This window comes from Atractosteus spatula, unplaced genomic scaffold (assembly GCF_055471065.1).
Source record: "Atractosteus spatula isolate fAtrSpa1 unplaced genomic scaffold, fAtrSpa1.hap1 Scaffold_44, whole genome shotgun sequence".
In the NCBI taxonomy this organism is placed as follows: domain Eukaryota; kingdom Metazoa; phylum Chordata; class Actinopteri; order Semionotiformes; family Lepisosteidae; genus Atractosteus; species Atractosteus spatula.
In genome coordinates, this window is record NW_028296873.1 from 151,088 (window position 1) to 175,791 (window position 24,704).

The window sequence follows — 24,704 nt, forward strand, 5'->3', positions numbered from 1 at the left end:
TTTGTTTTGCTCTGCTTTGCTTTGTTTTGCTTTCCATCGAGTTGGTAAGAGCGTAAATAAAAAGGCGATTCCTGCGTCTAACACTAATGTAAGAGCTATTTCAAGTGCGGCGTGGTGCAGCTTTTAAAATGCTTGTGGGCATTTCTCTGTTGTTGATTCTTTTATTGCGTCTAACAAAGTGCCATTTTCATGTCCGGACGGGGAGACTTTATCATTCCAACATGAAGCCACCCTTAAGTCCTCTGAGGCGTGTCTGTCTGCAAGGCTTGTATTTTGGAAATGTTCTTTTGAAACGGAGAAAGACTTTGCAACAGGCTTCTGCCGGTGCCTCGCGATCCACGTAAGATTGTAGCAAGAATGCAGCAGCAATGGGGCTTGCTGTAGTTGTGGCCGAGTGGTTAAGGCAATGGACTAGAAATCCATTGGGGTCACTCTGCGCAGGTTTGAATCCTGCTGACTATGTTGTTTGCCTCCTGTCATTGTGTGCTGGCGTGAGCGAGGAAATGTGCCTTTCTGCTTTTCCTGGTGGTTTTAAAACGTGAAATCGCTTGTACCCGCTGCCTTGGAAATAAATTCTTCAGTGTCCGCGAACGGCATTTTGCAGCTGGAAGCAGATGTCGACGCTTTTTGCACTGAGCGGAAAAAAAAGTGTCTTTTTTGGAGATCCTGACAGTGAGCATTGGTGGTTCAGTGGTAGAGTTCTCGCCTGCCACATGGTAGGCCCGGGTTCGATTCCCGGCCAACACAGTGGCTTTTGCAGCGAGCGGCTCCATCACTTGCATCCCCTTGCTACTCGCAACTGAAAACCCACTGAAACTAAGCAGGTGTGAGCCAGCTCAGTACCCGGAAGAGGGTGAGCTACAGGGAAAAACAAAGCTTCCAGCTGGAAGCGGTGTTAATGGAGCCAGCGGGGGGGCGCTCGCCCTGAGGTCTGTGCGGGTCCCAATGCCCCAGTATAGTGACGGAGACGCTGTGTTGTAAAAGGGCGCTGTCTTTTGGATGAGATGTAAAACCGAGGTCATAGCGCTCTGTGGTCATTAAAAATGACCACCAAAACCTTTGACAAAAGCTCTTGGTAATTGATGGTCTTCAATTATGCTTCTCCTTTAGGTACATTTTAAATCAGCTGAAAAATGCTGTGAAATGGGGGGGCACTTCAGGCCAGTGTAGGATTTGGGTTACAAGAACCATTAAACCGCACAGAAAGCCCGTACACTGAATTGCATGGCTTTCTATTCAAAGGAGGACAAAAGAAATTCCCTGAGTTCAATTTTTTGCAGCACAGAGAGGACCACTGTCGTGAGGCCGGTTAGCTCAGTTGGTTAGAGCGTGGTGCTAATAATGCCAAGGTTGTGGGTTTGAGCCACGTATGGGCCAGGTCATTTCCTCCTATGTTACCAAAGCTGTTAGGTTTCTTTCCGTGGTAAGATGGGTTGTCATGCAAAACTGCCACATAGTGCTGTGAAATGGAAATCTAATAAGTAAATTGAGTCTTAAAATGTAGAGAGCTATGCAAAAAGTATGTTGGTGCTTTTAGAAAATATATTTCAAGGATGTAACTGCTGTGCTGCAGTACGAGCAGATTTTTAGAAAACAGTGCGTCAACACAGTACGCACTGTTTAGGTTACTTTAGAAGACAATGTACCAAAACAACATATGCTGTCTGGGTCATTAGATTAGCAAAAAAGTAACTGATAAGCTTTGAAAAACAAATCTAGTGGTGCTTCTTCTTTCGTTTTATGATGTAATCTGTTTTGTCTTAGGGAAAGGGGAAGTGTTAGAAGGGACAAAGTGCTGAGCTTTCTCTTACAGCACAACATCTTATAAAAACCCTGTACTGCTTGTAACAAATGGTGTCTCTGGTTGCACTTTGCAAAGTGGCAGCAGGGCTCCCAATATTGCAATATTGAAATAAAGACCTTACTCAGGTGAGAACTCTCTCTTGTGGCTTTCTTGATAGTTATATTTCCATGACAATTTGGGGGCTCGTCCGGGATCACAAACCTGAGCGCGGACGGATGCTGAAACTCCATCCTGGCCTGGACAATTTTAGCAAATTGGACGGACCTCGGAGGATAAACTGTTTGTCCTTCCAGAGACGTGTCTGGAGAATTCACTGCTGTCTGACGTCAGTAAGTGATCCTTTTAATGAACCTTTTGTTTTACGATTAAGAAATCTTGCTCTAACCCTGGGGCTTGAGTGAGTGAGTCTGGAACTCAAGTAAAAAGACGATTCAGAATATTTTCTGTGGTTTTGTTGCAGAGAAAGAGGAGGCCGGTGAGGATGTTCTCACGCGGGTTTGATGAGTCCAGGACTCATATAAAGAACTTATCTTAACACAGACGTGTGGTTTTTGCTCTGCGGAGTAGTTAATGTGATAAGGGTCTAAAGTAAGGCACCGATCGGTAAAAATGGGAAATGAAAATTCAAAGACGAAAACAGGACCGAGCGGTCCAGCGAAGTACATGTACAAAGAATTTGGAGAAAGGGGAATAAAGTGTCTTCCATCGTGGAGTAAGTTAGGTTTTCCAGAAAATGGTAGTTTTAGTACCAGGCAGATACAACAACTAGAAGAACAGTTAAAAGAAAAAGAGAAAAAGGGAAATAAGAAAGTCGACTGGAAGTGTTTTGTGTTGTGGAAAATTGAGGAGCAAGTTAGAGAAAGACAAAGTAAGTTAGGCAATAGTGGGAAGAAAACTGAAACGCCCATGAATATAGTGGGAAGAGAATATGGGTTAATATACTGTCAACCTTTTACTGATAATATGTCAGGATGGACAAATGAGAGATGGCCCTGTGCAGGTAGTTTTCAGCCATGGGCCATACGATTATTACACGAAACGACAGATTCACTTAACCCAGAGGGAGATCCCGGGTGGGATTTTGAGTACATGTGCAGATGTGTAAGTGTGTGGGAGGAATGTGCTAAGAGGCATTATTCAGGATGGGGTAAGAAACCTGAACAGATGATGTTGAGCACTACTAAAGTGTATCCCGAATTGGATTGTCTTGCAGTAACTATTGCTCCTGTGACTACCCTTCCGTCGCCTCCACCATATGGGGAGGGCCAACCGGCTTCACCGTATAATAGGCGACGGGATGAAAGAAAGGGTGACACGGAGGGGATGCTCTCACCGTCCCGCACAAGGAGAGGAGTGCGGTATGGTGGGGGTCGCTCCGCCGATCCTTCCGCCGTTCCGTGTCCCCAGTCCATGGAGGAGGGAGAGGGGGTGCTCCACATGCCAATGATTGAATGTCCTAATCCCCGCACCGGTGATAATGAGGAACCTACTGTCCTCGTTTATCGCCCATGGAAATTAACTGAGTTGGCGGCAGTTATTGGGGAGCTGCCAAACCCCAAAACCACTGGGCGTAAGTACACGACAGCCCTGAGACGGCTGGTAGCACAAACCAGACCCACGAGCGGAGAGCTAGAGACTATTTTTATAAAGACTTTGAAGCTTGATTATGGCAATGTAAGGGGAGATGGTCAAAATGAGTTTAGCCCTGACCACCCATACAGCAGCGATGCTGGCAGTGACTATCAGACCCAGCTTAATGCCATATGTCGCAGAATAGAGGCAAAATACTCGGGGAAAGTGGATTGGGTAGTGCTGAGGCGAAGTAACCAGAAACCCGGGGAAACCTGTAATGACTTTTTGGAGAGACTGACTCCTCTCTTCAGTAATCTTAGTGGCCTGCCTGAACCCCCAGCAGGAGGGGCAGGGTCAGTTTATAAAACCCAACTCACTAACCTTTTTGTAGAGTGACTGCTTCCAGAAATAGGTGGCATGGTAAAAGCTACCTGTATCGGCTGGGACACTGCCCGATTAGCAGAAGTATGTCACCATGTTTATCATGCTGAAAGACTGCTCACAGACAAGAGAGAGCGAAAAGCCCGAAAGGATAATCATCAGCTTCACCAGCTGCAAATGGCTCAGTTACAGTTTTACCAGGGTGAGCAGAACAGAGGGAGAGGACAGCGCACCCGGCGAGGCCGAAGAGGAAGAAGCAGAAGCCCGAGAGGGGACTTCCAGACTTGCTTCAAGTGTGGACGGAAGGGACACTGGGCTCGTGACTGCCCCGAACATAACACAGCAAAACGAAGAAGCGACGGCAACAACTGGGATCTACCACCACCCCCTCCACCTGAGGTAACCGTGAGATCACCCTGGCAGTAGGAAAAAAGGGACTGACGTTCATCGCAAGCTGAGCTAGGGCCTGAGGGCACCGAGACTTTTATCTTACCTGCCCTCTCTCCCCCGTCTCAGCTACCCAAGGTCACTTTATACATAAATTGAGACCCATATGAATTTTTAGTGGATACCGGAGCCACACACTCATTATTCAGGGACAATATCTATAGGTTCGACCCCTCCTCAAAATCCATTTTTAACAATAGGAGTAACGGGACATCCCACAAAGTCTTATTTTACTGCACCCCTGACAGTGGAATGCCAGCAGCATGGGTTTGGGCCTGGTAACCACTCCTTCCTCCTTCCTAAAGAGTGCCCTGTTAATTTGTGAGGCAGAGATTTACTCTGCAAAATGGGCCTCACCGAATCGTCTGTTCAGAACAAGGGCTTGAGCTAACCCGCAATGAAGACTGCTTGCCACACACCATGTTATTACAACACTCATCCACAGTCCCTGACTACTATTACAGCTGGGACTTAGTGCAGGATGAGGAACAAACGCCACAACTTCTTTTACAAGAAATAAAAAGACTGTGGTCAGGCCAGGGTGATTTTCAGGACGTGAGTAATTTACATTGTACAGCAGAGGTTAGTTTTAGAGGTCCAGCTGAGGAATTTGAGATGGTGTGGTTCGGTGACGGACTGTGTAGTGATAAGATAAAAAGCAATGAGTATTTAATTTCGGCAGACTTTGCAGCATTAGCTATTAACTTAACAGAAGAGCAGAAGACACTTTATCGAGCGGGAACGCACCCTCATGTTTCCCTTGCTAAAGCATCAGGTTTTCGCTGGCAGGACGTGGGCAGTTTTGTCCAACGGTGTGTTGAAAGCTGCTCGTGGTCAGCTCCAGACTCTAGGAGAGTTAAATATAATGCCACCCTCCAGGCCAGTTGGTGCCCATACTCAGCGATCCTTCAAACCTGGAGGACAGTGCATCTCATGGCTCCAGATGATCAGATGGGTGCATTATTTGTGTCTACCCCTGTTGACACTTCCCATCCCGCACTAGAGGGGGTGCCCAGCTCCCTCTGGGCGGCTCACAAATATGATGTGGGATTAATAGAGGGGGCTTTCCCGCTCGAAGTAAAACCCAAGTCCACCTATGGGCCGAGTAAGCCCCAGTATCTGCTCAGGCCAGACGTTGAAGTTGGGCTCAAACCTGTGGTTGAACAGCTGGTCGCCGCAGGAATTTTGATTCCCTGCCCAACATCTCCCTGTAACACTCCACTGTTCCCCGTTAAAAAGGCTGATTTAAGAGCAGTAAATACACCCATATATGCTCGAGCTCCTGTAGTTCCAAATCCAACCACTATTTTGTCATCTATCTCCGGGGACTCAAAAGTTTTTTCTGTAATAGATTTGGCAAATGCATTTTTTAGTATCCCAGTACACTCTGAGTCCCAGTTCTGGTTTGCTTTCACGTTTCAAGGGAAAAAGTATACTTGGACTCGTATGCCTCAGGGGTATGCCGAGGCTCCTACTGTATTTTCCTCTGCATTGCAGTACTGTCTCTCAGGGTTTGGTTTTAAAAACGGTAGTACACTTGTGCAGTATGTTGACGATTTGTTGATTTGCTCTCCAAGTGAAAGCGCTTGCGTTCAGGATACTAAAGATCTTTTAAATTATCTTACCAGTACTGGAAATAAAGTTTCACTATCAAAGCTGCAGCTTGTAAAAAAGAATGTATGATATTTAGGTCATGACATTTCTGCAAATTCACGCTCAATTGGCACGGAGCGAATAAGTGCGATCCAAAAAATTCCAAAACCCTGCACCAAGAAGGAAATGATGTCCTTCTTAGGTTGCACAGGTTACTGTAGGGCGTGGATACCTGGGTATGCAAAAATAGCACAGCCATTGTCTGACATGGCGCACGCCTCAGGCCTGAATATGACTGACAGACTGACTTGGACTGAAGAAGGGGAACACGCTTTTGGTGAACTCAAGACTGCACTGATGTCTGCCCCTGCATTGGGCATTCCTGATATGACTAAGGGGTTCACTTTATGTGTTGAAGACAAGTCTGGTTTCTACAGTGCTGTCCTTTTACAAGAACACGGAGACCGTCTTAAACCAGTTGCTTATTATTCTCAGCGACTTACCTCTGTAACCAGAGGCCTCCCAGCCTGCCTACGTGCTGTAGTGGCAGCAGCTGCAGCTGTCATGGCTTCTGCCTCTTTGGTTTGTTATCGTCCGTTGAAGCTTTTAGTTCCACATGCTGTGGCTTTCATCCTCCTTCAGAGTAAAACTTCACATTTCTCTTCCGCGTCTACTCTTCACTACCATCATGTCCTTTTATCTCTGCCACATGTTACTATCGAGCGATGCACAGTGTTAAACCCTGCAACCTTGTTGCCCACTCAGGACGAGGGGCGGCCATCACCTCTCAGGTAACCCCCAGGCAGGATCTCTCTTCTTCTCCCCTTCCTAACTCTGAGTTGCTCTTCTATGTTGATGGGTCAGCTCGTAAGGACCCGTCCACCGGATTGAGTCATGTTGGGTATGCAGTGGTCTCTGACCACTCCACTGTCGAGGCTGCTCGCCTCCCTTCGCATTTATCTGCCCAGGCAGCCGAACTTTTGGCTTTAACAAGGGCTTGTGTCCTGGCAACCGGAAAGTCAGTTACTATTTACACTGATAGTAGATACGCTTTTGGGGTTGTGCATGACTTCGGTACTCTCTGGAAGAATAGGGGGTTTCTCACATCACAAGGCACACCGATCCAACACTCCCTCCCGGTAAGCAATTTGCTCGAGGCTATTTTGTTGCCCAGCTCTATTGCAGTGTGCAAGTGTGCAGCACACACCCACTTGCTGGATGAGATTTCAAGAGGCAACTCCAGGGCCGATGCTGCAGCAAAGGCGGCTGCAGTATCCCCTTTTTCTTCTGCACTTTTACTTCCCCTTCTCAGCCCTGAGCCCGCAATGGCTTCACTATCTGACATGCAGGCCCTGGCCACTCCGGCTGAAAAGGCAGTCTGGAAAAGGTCTGGCTTGTTTTCTAATGGGGTCTGGCTAGGCCTGACGGGGAAACCATGTCTTCCCCGACATTTCTTCCCCTACATTGCTAAAGTGACACATGGGCGAGACCATGTGTCAAAAGGAGGGATGGTAAGTATGGTAAGTATGCAATGGGACACGAGGGGATTCACAACTTTTGCAGAGAAATGTTGTAATAAATGTCTCATTTGTGCACAAAACAATGTAGGATGAGGCACTAAAACTCAGGCCTTAGCGCACCCCATCCCAGATGATCCGTTTGATCACCTTATGATGGATTTTATTGAATTAACACCATGTAACGGATACAAGTACTGCCTGGTAATCGTAGACATGTTTTCTAGATGGGTAGAAGTTTTTCCCTGTAAACACGATGATGCTAAAAGTGTGGCTAAGCACTTGCTCCAAGATGTTATTCCCAGATGGGGAATTCCAGGAAAACTTAGCTCAGATAACGGTACCCATTTTGTGAACAATGTCATTACCTTTCTCGCAGATCACATGGGCATTGATTTAAAACAGCATTGTTCGTACCACCCTCAAAGTAGTGGAGCGGTGGAACGTGTAAATGGGACCATAAAAAATAAACTAACAAAAATGATGGCTGAAACAGGAATGAATTGGTTGACGTGCCTCCCATTGCATTGGTCTTGATGTATTTAAGGGCCAGGCCACATTCCACCATAGGACTCTCGCCACACAAGGTTCTTACTGGACGCCACATGAGAATAGGGCTTCCAGAAGTAAAAGGGGAGGCCACAGACCTCACCCACTTAGATGAGTGTTTGGTAGCATATTGCCGGAAAATGTCAAAACTTGTTAGTGATATTCATAAACAGGTTAAAGCTGCGGTGCCTGCACCAGACCAGGACCTCTGCCATACACTCCAGCCAGGAGACTGGATTCTGGTGAAAGACTTCAGGAGAAAGAAGTGGTGTTCACCCAGGTGGAGGGGGCCGTGCCAGGGGCTGCTGACCACTGCCAGTGCTGTGAAAGTCGAGGAAAGGGTGCCCTGGATTCACGCTTCCCACTGTAAAAAGGTCACAAACAAACTGAGCAAGGCGCAGGAGTGATGTCTCCACAAGGACAGATGGGGATCACCTGCTCGGGACTGATGTGCACAGCCTTTTTCCTTTTTATGTGGAAGCCTGTCACCACCCAGAAAGAGGAAGAATCTAAACGCGAAGCCTCTTTGTATACAAACTGGCTGAATGAAACAAACCATGAATAATGTGGGGGATATGAGTAATTTGTGGTACAAATTTATAAATCATACTGTAAAGTTAAAGAAATTTAATGCATCTTGTTATGTATGTGCTTTAATGCCTCATTCTACAGCCTCACCCATGCGACTTTTTCCCCGACCAGTTGGTAGTCACATTTCTGAATGTATAAGTCTAGTGGCAGGATTTCCAAAGCCAGACCCTAGATCTTTTCCCACCTTTACCATAACATATTTAACCTACTCAAAGGGGCATCCATATGCAAAAGGCCTGAAGAAAAATAAGTCTACTACAGTAGCATTAGGCTTCGTTTCTCCCAGTGATCCAGCAGTGCATTTTGCTATTCACTTCAATGTTGCCAGTAAAAAAGCAGAATGTCCTCCTTTGTGGGATTACCTAAAAAATCACATTACCTGGACTGCTTCTCCTGTTAAAGTAGCAGTTTACCTGCCTTCTAGGGTTAATCACTCTTATTGCTATGAAAACAAAGGTCGCGGCCCCTCAGTAGGAAAAACAGGAGGCTGTAGCGCCACGGTTACTAACCATACTTTATCTGACGGAACTATGGTTTTGATGGATTGGTATTGGCAATGTGGTGCGAAAGTCTATGATAGCCTTCCTCCCCATTGGAGAGGAGTGTGTGCTCTAGTCACATTACACCACTCCATTCTCATTGTCCCAGTAAACTCTTATTTGTTAAATTCAATGAAGCCCCTTCAGAGGGAGTCAAGGGTTAAACGCGCTCTCAGTTGGGCTGACAGATATGGTCCAGATATATCTAAAATACTAGAGGACAATAGACTATTTACTGCAGCTGAAATGATTTTTTCCTCAGGACTGAGTATTCAGGCAGTAGCTAATGCCCGCTGGTTACAAATTACTCTCTATGAAATGTACTCTTTTATTAATATCACGTTAGAAGGCTTAGACGCTTTCAAACAAGAATTAAGGAGAGTTAGATTAATGGCACTTCAGAACAGGTTCGTGCTGGACCTTCAATTGCAACATCTGGAGGAGTCTGTGCTTTAGTAGGAGACTACTGTTGTACATATATTCCATCAAATGACGATGATTACGGAAATCTTACGCTCGCTATTCAGCATTTGAAAGAACTGAAAGACAAGGTGAACAAAGAAAGAGGCATTAAAGATACACCGGCTTTTCTCTCCTGGTGAGAATCACTGTTTGGGCAAGGGGGAATGTTTTTCTTTAAGTTACTAACACCGATTATAGGGGCTGTGATACTTGTCTTCCTGTTTTTATGTTGCTGTATGACATGTATTATTCCAATGCTTTGAAATATGGTAATGAATATGTTTACGCATCAGTATGTTCTGATAAAAATGCAAGAATCTGAAGTATGGGATCCTCCTGGGAATCCATATGAAGAATCTAACTTTTAACCATTTTCAAGAATAAAAAGGAGGGAATTGAAATGGAAATCTAATAAGTAAATTGATTCTTAAAATGTAGAGAGCTATGCAAAAAATATATTGGTGCTTTTAGAAAATATATTTCAAGGATGTAACTGCTGTGCTACAGTACGAGCAGATTTTTAGAAAACAGGTTACTTTAGAAGACAATGTACCAAAACAATATATGCTGTCTGGCTCATTAGATTAGCCGAAAGTAACTGATAAGCTTTGAAAAACAAATCTAGTGGTGCTTCTTCTTTTGTTTTATGATGTAATCTGTTTTGTCTTAGGGAAAGGGGAAGTGTTAGAAGGGACAAAGTGCTGAGCTTTCTCTTACAGTGCAACATCTTATAAAAACCCTGTACTGCTTGTAACAAATTGAGTCTCTGGTTGCACTTTGCAAAGTGGCAGCAGGGCTCCCAATATTGCAATATTGAAATAAAGACCTTACTCAGGTGAGAACTCTCTCTTGTGGCTTCCTTGATAGGTAAATTTCCACGACAGCCGACAGACAAGAGTGTTGCGGGAGAAGAGAAAAGTGTTTGAAGATTTAAGTGTCTTAGGTGGAGCCAAAATAAACTGTGACAAATGCAAGTGGGAGGATTTCCAATGCTTAATATGGTAAAAATAAGCGGAAGTTATCTGCCGGTCCTGCACAGTCTGCCATACTTTTGTCATATAAAGTCGAACTGGAGCCTCACCTTTTGCATACAGATGCAGCCATTCAAAACAAGACGGCGATACCGCATTATTTATTTATACATCGAGTGTCACATTAAATGACAAAAATGAAGAGAGTTAAAGCAGCTGGAGAGGTTTTCTTACAACTTTTGAGCTGACACAGTTTTGGAAAATGTTTCCTTCACGCTGCACTGTACAACATAGGCAGCCAAGAGTCTCCAAAACAAAACAGAATTGACAGATAGGAGAAAATTCCCACTCGTCCTAAAGATCCCAAAATCCAGCACTGAGCGTAAACAAAGTGTCTAAGTAGCGTGGGAATGCTAACCCTAACCCTAGCTGGAGTTTGAGCAATCCAGCACCGAGCTAAAAAGATAAGTCAAAGTAACGTCTAATCGGATTAGTTTCCTTAGAGCTGGTTCAGAGTTTGCTCAAGAGTTTACCTTTCACAGATGCGCAAAGAAGAATTTTAGGGGTAACACCTCAAGGCGCCTTACAGTTGTAGGAAGTGATTAGAGACGATTCGTGGCGTGTGCTCGATCCCATATACTGTACGCCCCAGGTTGCAGTGCTAGGATGTAGTACAATACCGCATCAGCACATAACAGCGTTATATGCAAGTGAGAGACGTGAGGGTTTCATCTTGCAGACTCTACTTCTCTCCTGTAGAAGTAAAGCAGGGCGAGCTTTCGCTCTGGTAAATTAGGTCACGTGTCATCTTCAATCACTTCTAAACACAACATTTGCTGGTGCTAGCTTTCCCCATGAAAAGAGACATTTCCCTTACAGTACATGACATATCGTTTTTTTTCTATCAATAAGTATAGAAATAAAACAAAAGAAAAAACAGTGTCGCCAAAGAATGCCCAGCTCTGTCGCCTTGGGGAGGTGTCAAGGGCATTGAGCTCCTTGGACATGAAAAGTGCCAGATAAATGCCATTTCTTATCATTTCTCTTGGCGTCAGTTCTGCTATTAAATGGGACGGCGGCAAGGGGCTCAGAGAGCAGGTTAAGTGCACACCGAACGCAGATGTGTCCAAGTGTCTGTAAAAGCGCGGTGCTCCGCTGGCGCTGTTTCCTAGTGGCTTAAAGTGCCTGCCTGGAAAGCAGGCGATCCTGGGTCTGGATACCAGCGGTGCCTCTCTCTGTGTCTTGTTGTGCCGAATGTATCATTTCAGACAAACATGCACAGCTTGGTTCAGTTTAATGCAAGAATTAATTTCCTTTCTGGAAGAACTTGTTTTTGAAGAAATCCATACAGCTTGTGAAAGATGAAATCCATTTCTTGGTTGTCAGTGGAAAAATATCGCCGGCTGCAAGAAGCGCAAGTGATTGTTTTCCTTGACCATAAACCTGCAAATGTAGGGAGCACAAAAGGCCATCAGTCTCTGTGGCGCAATCGGTTAGCGCATTCGGCTGTTAACCGAAAGGTTGGTGGTTCAAGCCCACCCGGGGACGCATGTTTCAGTCTTTCCAATGTAAACATCATCACCGCTAAAGAAGATGGCGCAGAAGGCTCCACAGCCGAAACGTGGTGCTTCTTTTCTTCTCTTTTCAGCATGGAGTAAACCTTTGCTTGATCCTTTGCAGCCTACGCATGCTGACGCAGCTACCTTTCTCTTAACGCGCCTCAATCATTATTCACCAAAACGATCAGCAGAATATGTCGCCTTTGTGGTGATGTCACTCCTCTGCTTCACAAATGTCCTAAGTGACGGGCCATTTCTTTCGGCCATTTTTCCGGAGCGGTTATTGATTGCTCCATCATTTCCCTCATGCTTTCCATCACTAGATTGAAAAAAAAAACAGAAACAGGCTGACAGGACGACAATCAAATTGCAAAAACTCATCAAAGCACTCGATAGAGTATTTGAATCCACAAGTAGCTACGAGCAACTTTGTCCTGGCTTGCATGAAAGTCGGAAAATGTCAAAAAGAAAAAGATGGTGGCTTTTTCATATTCGTTCTTTTATTTTTAGTTCGTTGGCTCTTCTGTCCATTGTCCTCCTGCCTGGCTCTTGACCTGTGACTGTCTGAACGCACACAGTAGACTTTCAGGTGGGGGATTTGTCCTGAGCCTCTGTGAAAGACCCACCCACCCCCATAAATAACTGCTCTAGAAACACATGAATGCAAAACTAAACCACAGCTTAAAGAGGAGCTCCAACTCAGTGCCATACTAATGTAAACGAAGTAATACTAAGACATGTTCTTATGGATTTGTCTTACCTTGAGATATGTAATTGGATTTCAGGATTAACTTCCACATTCAATGTACTGGTGATTGTTTGCCTGGTCAGTACCTGGGTGGGAGACCTCCAGCGAACAATTAAGCTTGCTGCTGGAAGTGGTGTTAAGAGACTCTTAGGATCTTCCAGAGCTGGCTCAAACATTGCTCAAGAGTATACCTTTCACAGATGCGCAAAGATGAATGATGGGGGTGCACGCTTCAAGGAGCCTTCCAACTGTAGGGACTGATTAGAGACGATCCGTAGCGTGTGTTCGTTTCCATAAAGGCCCCGTGTCTCAACGGTAGGACGGAGTCAAATACTGCCTCGACACGTAACAGCATTATATTAAACCGCAGGACTTGAGGGCTGTTTTGTTTGAATGTTCAAGGCATTCGTAAGAGCGTAGGTCAAGGGCCATTCGTGCATCTCCTGTAACTCGAGTAAAAATGCTATTCAAAGTGCAGTGACTGAAATTGTCGTCCACATTTCTCCGTTGTTGATTTCTTTCTGTCTAAGAAAGTTCTATTTTCATGTCCGAACGGGGAGACTTTATCATTCCAACTTGAAGCCACCCTTAAGTACTCTGAGGTGTGTGTGTCTGCTTGCACTTTTGGCGTAAAAGGTTTCTTAAACAGAGAGCGAACTTGAAAAAAGTTGCCGCCGCCGCCGCCGCCTCGCACTCCCTGTTCGATTGTAGCAAGAAGGCAGCGGACACAGCGCTTGCTGTAGTCGTGGCCGAGTGGTTAAGGCGACGGACTTGACATCCGTTGGGGTCTCCCCGCGCAAGTTCAAATCCTACCGACTATGGCGTTCTTTGCATTTGGTCGTGTGTGAAAAAGGACCAGCGCCGTTTTGTTTTCGCTGGGGCCTTTAACACCTTAAATCGCCTGGACCCGCTGCCTTGGAAATCGATTCTTCAGCACCCACGAGTGACGCTTTGCGGCTGGACGCAGATAATGATGCTTTTTCTGCAACCAGCTTTCCAGCAGCTCCGTACTGAACCCGTTCTCCATTGCAACATAGCGGAGGCTCGTCACGTCTATAGCAAGGCTGTGTAGGACCGCATACGCCACAGTGACTTTTACACAGACCACATGAAAGGCAAGCAAAATACAGTTTTAAAATTCCAAACACTCACAAGGTCAGAGGAACAGCGATGATCTGAACAGATCTGTTACAGAAGTCTAGGTTGACCTTTTTAGAGCTGTAATTGTATTTTTGTTTAATAGAAGATCAAATCCACTCCCATGTACCAGCACCTTACAGTTTATTGATGTTAATTGTGTTTAAGTAATAAGATTGCTAACGCAGTTGGACTTTAGCTGGTGTTTTTTAGAACAAATTGCTTACTCTTCTGTAAGGAATATGCAGTACGCGCCTTTGTCAGTCATTGCTCACCATACCTGTAACTTTCTTATCTAACTCACTACCTCAAATGGTGAAGGTCCACAAACATAAATGAAAAACAAAACCCTTGTTGTAGATGAGGTGCACAAAAAAGCAGCCCCTGATAGTGTATAACACATTTATACTATTGCAGAGACACATGTAACACATATATATATACTGTATATATTCAGATGCAGCCATTCAAAGTGCGCGGTACAGACACCGCGGTACAGGTACCGCAGGTATGATGACACGGGATACCGCGGTGCGTGATTGGTTGACCGACAGGGGCACTCGTGGTCCGTTGGTCTGTCGTAGAAAGACTTACTGTAAACGTCTTTACTGTGCCCGTTGTAGATATTGAATTTTACCACTGAAGGGAAATCTTAGTAGCTGAGCATAAAAAGAATAGGAGCATACTGTAACGCGTGTGAAGGCCATAAACGATATTAATTTTGGAACATTAACATACAGTATATAGCTGGTCTTGGTACTTTAAAGAAAAAAATACACACCGGTATTCCATTTCTCCCTAAACATTGTAAGCTTCAAAGTCTTTAACTAACGTGATACCGGAGTCAACAAGCATACTTTTAGAATTTGATTAAAAGGGAATATAATATGGAATCGCGTATCTCAAGAATTTAATAACGGTATGATTATATCCGTGTACTGTGGCAGGGCTGTGTAGGGCTGTTTCGCCTGCCTGATCAGGTGAGCTCTCTTGTAGCCTACTGGTCTAGGTGCGTGACTACCAACTGGCAGGTTGTGTGTTCGAATCCAGCTGGTGCTGGACTTTCATTTTAACAAACATTTCTTCGAAAAAATAGGTAAGCGATATTATGGACAATCAGTTGACTTTTATATTTCAAAATATCACAACATGATCGATATTTGCAATATTTTGAACATATCTTCCCTTCTGACAGCGGTTCCTGCTTCTATTGTGTGTGTGTGTGCAACAGTAAATTTTTATAGAGAAATGGAGGCTGGACAGTATGCGTTACAATATAAACATTTATATTGATTTAAATCGTGTTCTGATTTAAATCGCAAACGCGTGTTTAATTATGTGTTTTTAATCATAATCAGGCTAATGCATTTCTACATTTTCTGTATGAACCAGCTTAGAGGTTCATACAGAAAGACAGCTTGTGTTTAAATTGAGTGTAAGGTAATTTATGCTTCTAAAGTCATGGTCAGTATTATTGTACTGTGCTGTACTGTGTCACATTATTTTATAGCGTTTTTATTGCGTTATTAAATCCGGTGGCGCTGTGTTAGTTTCCTGACTCACATTATTTAAACTACCACACTGATCATTCATCTCTAAATAAACTTTATTTTATATAGCGTTTTAAGCGATTAGGTAATTAGATTGCTCATAAACCTAATCGCTTTTTCTACATAAACACAGCGTAATTGCTCTCTGAAAATGCTTTTCCTTTATTTTTAAAGTAGGCTCAGATTTCAACTATAGATCATATTATTATAAACTTTCTTGGAAAAATGTATTTTATGTAAACCATGTTTGCTATTAATTCATTTAGGGCTAAAATACGTTCATTGTCTTCCAATCGAGTCGACATTGGAAGCCTGCCACACCCGGACTGTTAAACCAACGCATTAGCACGTCAAAGCCCATTGAGCCAGTATTGGCTTTAGTATCCCCCCCTTCTCCCCTCAATTCAATTCAATTCAAGGTGTTTTATTTGCATGACAGATGGGTACAAGCAGTGTTGGGTATGTATATTGTAACGCTTACAGCAGACAGGCACTGTGTAGGAGCCGACGCACCAGAGCAGCGCCTGCATTTATAACTTAGTTTTTAAAATTAGTCAAGCAATACGAAGCATCTCCTTTTACTTAGTGCCTGAGCATACTGCAACGCGTGTGAAGCCCATAAACGATATTAATTTTGGAACTTAAACATACAGTATATGGCTGGTCTCGGTACTTTAAAGAAAACATACACACCAGTATTCCATTTCTCCCTAAACATTTTAAGCATCGAAGTCTTTAACTAACGCGATACCGGAGTCAACAAGCATACTTTTAGAATTTGATTCAAAGGGAATATAATATGGAATCGCGTATCTCCAGAATTTAAAGACCAGACAATCGCAAACTCGTTTTCAATAAAATTATTTTATTCATTCAGCAGTTTGTGAGAGGGACATCCAGCAGGGAGAGACACACACACCGGTTTTCATTGACAACATTGTTTTTTTTTCAATTCCTCTTGTCTAACAGGAATGTTTTGTTTGTGGACAGACTGTTAGACAAGAGGAAAAGACCGCCTCCTCCTACGAAGCATTTCGTTGATCCGATCACGAATTCTTTTCCAGTCGTACGCAGCAAGGGTTGAGAATCTCCGATTCACCATCGTACTAATGGTTTCCCGGAAATTGCAAGGCAAGGCACTTTTGCCTCTGGACCCATCGAAATTTACAGACGTGGTCCACCCCCAGTAAATTTCAAAAGTCACAAGATTTCGAAACACGAGGGCGGCGTAGCGGTCGGCTCTTGCTTTCCCGTCTATGCCGATGCACTGCAAGTACAACCCCCCCTCCATCTCCTGGGTGATGGGTAGCAGTTGGACATCTGGGAGAATTATTCGTCCCACTGGCATCTGTGAATTCCGCTGTGCTTCCTGGGGGGAGATAGCCGGCGGGGACAGCATCAACAGAGTCCTGCGCGGTGGTGAACTGAGAGGCCGGGATGGAGTTTTTTAATTTGTTAGACAAATTTCCTCTTGTCTAACAGTCTGTCCACAAACAAAACATTCCTGTTAGACAAGAGGAATTGAAAAAAAAACAATGTTGTCAATGAAAACCGGTGTGTGTGTCTCTCCCTGCTGGATGTCCCTCTCACAAACTGCTGAATGAATAAAATAATTTTATTGAAAACGAGTTTGCGATTGTCTGGTCTTTAAATTCTGGAGATACGCGATTCCATATTATATTCCCTTTTAATCAAATTCTAAAAGTATGCTTGTTGACTCCGGTATCGCGTTAGTTAAAGACTTCGATGCTTAAAATGTTTAGGGAGAAATAATTTAATTTTGAAAGCCACTGAGACATCAGGTACTACTGTTGTATTTATGAAAAAGAAACAAAACAAAAAACATACTAACAACTGTGCCATCCTACTCCTTAGTTAATACATTTTATTATTCATAAACAGTTAACATTGTTAGCAAAATATTTTGAATTATATTTAACCCTATTTTTTCTTTAGTTTTGTATTTAACTTATTATATGATAGTCAGACTTAATGTATATTTGAACAATGAAAATATATTTTTACAAGATTTTACATTAAGCACTTAAAATTAATATGGTTAATAATAGTAAACTGTAACATGCTGTAACAAGATCGGTTAAACTGCGAAGAAAATGCTTTCAGAGAAAATGTTTCAGGTGTGAAGAACATAGATCTCCAATGCAATTTCAACCAAACCTGTTCCCACACACCCTGCCCCCACTACCATTAGAATATACACAAACATTTTAGCGTTTCATTCTGAGCAGAAGACCCTCGCACCTGAAGAGTGCTGGCTGTGACGAATTAAACCGGTTTTTCCGGTTTCAATCACAGACCATGTGACATGGGACTCAGTAAACTAACAGCGCCACTGGATTTGATAATACCTAACCAAAATCCGCAATATGGAAACAGAACCTGTGTGATTGTTGATAGATGATGTACTCGTAACATTTTTTCAAGACGAACTACAACATTTAAAAAATGACTTGTATGTACTTGATATCTCTAATCAATCCATGGCTCCCAGCACAAAACGAAAGTAACACGCATACCGTTTCGCGCTTCTTATTAGTTGCTCAAAAGTAATTTGACCGTATGAAATGCATAAAATAAACCTAGAAACATATAGGTGAGCAGTACTTAAGCACTGTAGTATCGGTGTTAAGACATACCTCTCAAATACTGTAAATCAAGTTAAAAATATCTCAAGACCGATTCTGGTCGTAATGAAACCATGTTTCGTGTATGTTTTCTTTTTCATCTTGAAATAACTCATTTCTAAATACCTTTTTCACTGTTAACATCTTGCAGCAACTTTGCAACAAAATATACACTCTGACAGTTCATCCTGCTACCAACATTAAATAAAACAAATCTTTAGATTTCTATATTTATGTCTTTATTTAGTGGTTTCATTAGTGACAAAGGCTAAATTTTCTTGGAAAAATGTATTTTATGTGTTGCAGAAAAAACTGACTTGCTTTAACAAAATATGTTTACAAATCCTTTCACCTGGCATTTTCGTAGTTAGAAATTATGGAACACTCTGTTAAAAGCAAGGGAGTTTTTATGTCCGTTGCAGTTCTTTTGCAACATGAATATAATTATATCGTTATTAATTTCTTGAGATACGCGATTCCATATTATATTCCCTTTTAATCAAATTCTAAAAGTATGCTTGTTGACTCCGGTATCACGTTAGTTAAAGACTTCGAAGCTTACAATGTTTAGGGAGAAATGGAATACCGGTGTGTATTTTTCCTTGTGATATTTTAAGCTCTAGTTGAATGATAGGTGTCGCATTTTAAATCATTTTCGTAGCTAGAAATTATGAAACGCCCTGTTAAAAACAAGGAAGTTTTTATGCCCGTTGAAGTAAAACAAAATGCCTGACAAAGTATGGCTTGGACAGATTCCAAGTGCTTGTACAAATGTGCTAAAGAAATTATACTTTGAGTATACAGCTTGTCCAAAGTCATCCATTATTAATACTATTAGTAATATCTTCAGTAAAGGCTTTGATATTTCTGATAAAGGTAGGTTGTGTACTTTTGTCCAACTGAGCAATCTTGCTTTCATAAAATATACCAACATTTTAATGACTGATGATTAACATGCTGTAATACACAGTTCAAAATTAAAGGCTCAAATGCTGTACATGAGAGGTTAAGCTCCCCCTGGCAGTTTTACAAGGCAACGCCGGATAGTTAACCACGTGACACCACGTTAACTGCGTCATACCGCGTGATACTGTGACACGCCCACCGGGGTATGCCGCGAAATACCTCACGCATTTTGAATGGCTGCATCTGTATATATACAGTATATATATATGTGTTACATGTGTCTCTGCAATAGTATAAATGTGTTATACACTATCAGGGGCTGCTTTTTTGTGCACCTCATCTACAACAAGGGTTTTTTTTTTCATTTATGTTTGTGGACCTTCACCATTTGAGGTAGTGAGTTAGATAAGAAAGTTACAGGTATGGTGAGCAATGACTGACAAAGGCGCGTACTGCATATTCCTTACAGGTTCAGTACGGAGCTGCTGGAAAGCTGGTTGCAGAAAAAGCATCATTATCTGCATCCAGCCGCAAAGCGTCATTCGTGGGTGCTGAAGAATCGATTTCCAAGGCAGCGGGTCCAGGCGATTTAGAGTGTTAAAGGCCCCAGCGAAAACAAAACGGCGCTGGTCCTTTTTCACACACGCACGCGACCAAATGCAAAGAACGCCGTAGTCGGCAGGATTTGAACCTGCGCAGGGAGACCCCAACGGATTTCAAGCCCGTCGCCTTAACCACTCGGCCACGACTACAGCAAGCGTTGCGCCCGCTGCCTTCTTGCTACAGTCGACAGGGAGTGCGAGGCGGCGGCAGCGGCGGCGGCGGCGGCAACTTTTTTCAAGTTCGCTCTCTGTTTAAGAAACCTTTTACGCCAAAAGTGCAAGCAGACATACACACCTCAGAGTACTTAAGGGTGGCTTCAAGTTGGAATGATAAAGTCTCCCCGTTCGGACATGAAAATAGAACTTTCTTAGACAGAAAGAAATCAACAACGGAGAAATGTGGACGACGATTTCAGTCACTGCACTTTGAATAGCATTTTTACTCGAGTTACAGGAGATGCACGAATGGCCCTTGACCTACGCTCTTACGAATGCCTTGAACATTCAAACAAAACAGCCCTCAAGTCCTGCGGTTTAATATAATGCTGTTACGTGTCGAGGCAGTATTTGACTCCATCCTACCGTTGAGACACGGGGCCTTTATGGAAACGAACACACGCTACGGATCGTCTCTAATCAGTCCCTACAGTTGGAAGGCTCCTTGAAGCGTGCACCCCCATTATTCATCTTTGCGCATCTGTGAAAGGTATACTCTTGAGCAATGTTTGAGCCAGCTCTAAGGCAACTAGTGCTATTGGACAGACACCTCTGGAAGATCCTAAGAGTCTCTTAACACCACTTCCAGCAGCAAGCTTAATTGTTCGCTGGAGGTCTCCCACCCAGGTACTGACCAGGCAAACAATCACCAGTACATTGAATGTGGAAGTTAATCCTGAAATCCAATTACATATCTCAAGGTAAGACAAATCCATAAGAACATGTCTTAGTATTACTTCGTTTACATTAGTATGGCACTGAGTTGGAGCTCCTCTTTAAGCTGTGGTTTAGTTTTGCATTCATGTGTTTCTAGAGCAGTTATTTATGGGGGTGGGTGGGTCGTTCACAGAGGCTCAGGACAAATCCCCCGCCTGAAAGTCTACTGTGTGCGTTCAGACAGTCACAGGTCAAGAGCCAGGCAGGAGGACAATGGACAGAAGAGCCAACGAACTAAAAATAAAAGAACGAATATGAAAAAGCCACCATCTTTTTCTTTTTGACATTTTCCGACTTTCATACAAGCCAGGACAAAGTTGCTCGTAGCTACTTGTGGATTCAAATACTCTATCGAGTGCTTTGATGAGTTTTTGCAATTTGATTGTCGTCCTGTCGTCCTGTTTCTGTTTTTTTTTCAATCTAGTGATGGAAAGCATGAGGGAAATGATGGAGCAATCAATAACCGCTCCGGAAAAATGGCCGAAAGAAATGGCCCGTCACTAAGGACATTTGTGAGGCAGAGGAGTGACATCACCACAAAGGCGACATATTCTGCTGATCGTTTTGGTGAATAATGATTGAGGCGCGTTAAGAGAAAGGTAGCTGCGTCAGCATGCGTAGGCTGCAAAGGATCAAGCAAAGGTTTACTCCATGCTGAAAAGAGAAGAAAAGAAGCACCACGTTTCGGCTGTGGAGCCTTCTGCGCCATCTTCTTTAGCGGTGATGATGTTTACATTGGAAAAACTGAGACATGCGTACCCGGGTGGGCTTGAACCACCAACCTTTCGGTTAACAGCCGAACGCGCTAACTGATTGCGCCACAGAGACTGATGGCCTTTTGTGCTCCCTACATTTGCAGGTTTATGGTCAAGGAAAACAATCACTTGCGCTTCTTGCAGCCGGCGATATTTTTCCACTGACAACCAAGAAATGAATTTCATCTTTCACAAGCTGTATGGATTGCTTCAGAAAAAAGTTCTTCCAGAAAGGAAATTAATTCTTGTATTAAACTGAACCAAGCTGTGCATGTTTGTCTGAAATGATACATTCGGCACAAAAAGACACAGAGCGAGGCACCGCTGGTATCCAGACCCAGGATCACCTGCTTTCCAGGCAGGCACCTTAAGCCACTAGGAAACAGCGCCAGCGGAGCACCGCGCTTTTACAGACACTTGGACACATCTGCGTTCGGTGTGCACTTAACCTGCTCTCTGAGCCCCTTGCCTCCGTCCCATTTAATAGCAGAACTGACGCCAAGAGAAATGATGAGAAATGGCATTTATCTGGCACTTTTCATGTCCAAGGAGCTCAATGCCCTTGACACCTCCCCAAGGCGACAGAGCTGGGCATTCTTTGGCGACACCGTTTTTTCTTTTGTTTTATTTCTATACTTATTGATAGAAAAAAAACGATATGTCATGTACTGTAAGGGAAATGTCTCTTTTCATGGGGAAAGCTAGCACCAGCAAATGTTGTGTTTAGAAGTGATTGAACATGACACGTGACCTAATTTACCGGAGCAAAAGCTCACCCAGCAAGCCCTGCTTTACTTCTACAGGAGAGAAGTAGAGTCTGCAAGATGTTCAGCTGGGGAGCTACATTAACATGCCTCAGCTGCAAAGGAACAAGTAATAGGTTTATTGCATGCTGAAAAGAGAAGAAAGGAAACACAACGTTTCGGCCGTGAGGTCTTCTCACACCTGAAGAAGCCTCACACCTGTAAAAGGCTCCATGGTTTTCTTTCTTCTCTTTTCAACATGGAATACACCTACAGATGCAGCCATTCAAAATGCGTGAGGTATTTCGCGGCATACCCCGGTGGGCGTGTCACAGTATCACGCGGTATGACGCAGTTAACGTGGTGTCACGTGGTTAACTATCCGGTGTTGCCTTGTAAAACCGCCAGGGGGAGCTTAACCTCTCATGTACAGCATTTGAGCCTTTAATTTTGAACTGTGTATTACAGCATGTTAATCATCAGTCATTAAAATGTTGGTATATTTTATGAAAGCAAGATTGCTCAGTTGGACAAAAGTACACAACCTACCTTTATCAGAAATATCAAAGCCTTTACTGAAGATATTACTAATAGTATTAATAATGGATGACTTTGGACAAGCTGTATACTCAAAGTATAATTTCTTTAGCACATTTGTACAAGCACTTGGAATCTGTCCAAGCCATACTTTGTCAGGCATTTTGTTTTACTTCAACGGGCATAAAAACTTCCTTGCTTTTAACAGGGCGTTTCATAATTTCTAGCTACGAAAATGATTTAAAATGCGACACCTATCATTCAACTAGAGCTTAAAATATCACAAGGAAAAATACACACCGGTATTCCATTTCTCCCTAAACATTGTAAGCTTCGAAGTCTTTAACTAACGTGATACCGGAGTCAACAAGCATACTTTTAGAATTTGATTAAAAGGGAATATAATATGGAATCGCGTATCTCAAGAAATTAATAACGGTATGATTATATCCGTGTACTGCGTCAGGGCTGTGTAGGGCTGTTTCGCCTGTTTGTGCATGTGAGCTGTCTTGTAGCCTACTGGTCTAGGTGCGTGACTATCAACTGGCAGGTTGTGTGTTCAAATCCAGCTGGTGCTGGACCTTCCAGTTTTATTTATTTATTTTTTAATCACGTAACATAAGCATATTACCGTATGCAAACTGTACTGTATACAATATGTATATGTATATTTAATGTCTTAACTGTGCCCGTTTAAGTATTGAATATTCATATCTAATTTTACCACTGAAGGGAAATCTTAACATAAACATACAGTATATGGTTGGTCTCGGTACTTTAAAGAAAAAAATACACACCAGTATTCCATTTCTCCCTAAACATTGTAAGCTTCGAAGTCTTTAACTAACGTGATACCGGAGTCAACAAGCATACTTTTAGAATTTGATTAAAAGGGAATATAATATGGAATCGCGTATCTCAAGAAATTAATAACGATATAATTATATTCATGTTGCAAAAGAACTGCAACGGACATAAAAACTCCCTTGCTTTTATCAGAGCGTTCCATAATTTCTAACTACGAAAATGCCAGGTGAAAGGATTTGTAAACATATTTTGTTAAAGCAAGTCAGTTTTTTCTGCAACACATAAAATACATTTTTCCAAGAAAGTTTAGCCTTTGTCACTAATGAAACCACTAAATAAAGACAAATATAGAAATCTAAAGATTTGTTTTATTTAATGTTGGTAGCAGGATGAACTGTCAGAGTGTATATTTTGTCGCAAAGTTGCTGCAAGATGTTAACAGTGAAAAAGGTATTTAGAAATGAGTTATTTCAAGATGAAAAAGAAAACATACACGAAACATGGTTTCATTACGACCAGAATCGGTCTTGAGATATTTTTAACTTGATTTACAGTATTTGAGAGGTATGTCTTAACACCGATACTACAGTGCTTAAGTACTGCTCACGTATATGTTTCTAGGTTTATATTATGCATTTCATACGGTCAAATTACTTTTGAGCAACTAATAAGAAGCGCGAAACGGTATGCGTGTTACTTTCGTTTTGTGCTGGGAGCCATGGATTGATTAGAGATATCAAGTACATACAAGTCATTTTTTAAATGTTGTAGTTCGTCTTGAAAAAATGTTACGAGTACATCTATCAACAATCACACAGGTTCTGTTTCCATATTGCGGATTTTGGTTAGGTATTATCAAATCTAGTGGCGCTGTTAGTTTACTGAGTCCCATGTCACATGGTCTGTGATTGAAACCGGAAAAACTGGTTTAATTCGTCACAGCCAGCACTCTTCAGGTGTGAGGGTCTTCTGCTCAGAATGAAACGCTAAAATGTTTGTGTATATTCTAATGGTAGTGGGGGCAGGGTGTGTGGGAACAGGTTTGGTTGAAATTGCATTGGAGATCTATGTTCTTCACACCTGAAACATTTTCTCTGAAAGCATTTTCTTCGCAGTTTAACCGATCTTGTTACAGCATGTTACAGTTTACTATTATTAACCATATTAATTTTAAGTGCTTAATGTAAAATCTTGTAAAAATATATTTTCATTGTTCAAATATACATTAAGTCTGACTATCATATAATAAGTTAAATACAAAACTAAAGAAAAAATAGGGTTAAATATAATTCAAAATATTTTGCTAACAATGTTAACTGTTTATGAATAATAAAATGTATTAACTAAGGAGTAGGA

General features: G+C 42.7%; 3 non-coding genes and 1 pseudogene across 4 annotated transcripts; 3 read left to right on the forward strand and 1 right to left on the reverse strand.

Annotated features, from left to right (window-relative positions):
- The first annotated feature begins 2,154 nt into the window (after nt 1-2,154).
- LOC148806872 (uncharacterized) lies at nt 2,155-10,294 on the forward strand (annotated as a pseudogene). The gene has a single exon (XR_016089170.1). The product of XR_016089170.1 is annotated as an uncharacterized LOC148806872 (transcript).
- A 1,606-nt stretch (nt 10,295-11,900) lies between these two features.
- Nucleotides 11,901-11,974, forward strand: trnan-guu (transfer RNA asparagine (anticodon GUU)). The gene has a single exon. It is a non-coding gene; the product is annotated as a tRNA-Asn (tRNA).
- A 1,498-nt stretch (nt 11,975-13,472) lies between these two features.
- Nucleotides 13,473-13,554, forward strand: trnas-uga (transfer RNA serine (anticodon UGA)). Its single transcript has one exon. It is a non-coding gene; the product is annotated as a tRNA-Ser (tRNA).
- Nucleotides 13,555-19,641: 6,087 nt separating this feature from the next.
- Nucleotides 19,642-19,723, reverse strand: trnas-uga (transfer RNA serine (anticodon UGA)). The gene has a single exon. It is a non-coding gene; the product is annotated as a tRNA-Ser (tRNA).
- Between the last annotated feature and the right edge of the window lie 4,981 nt (nt 19,724-24,704).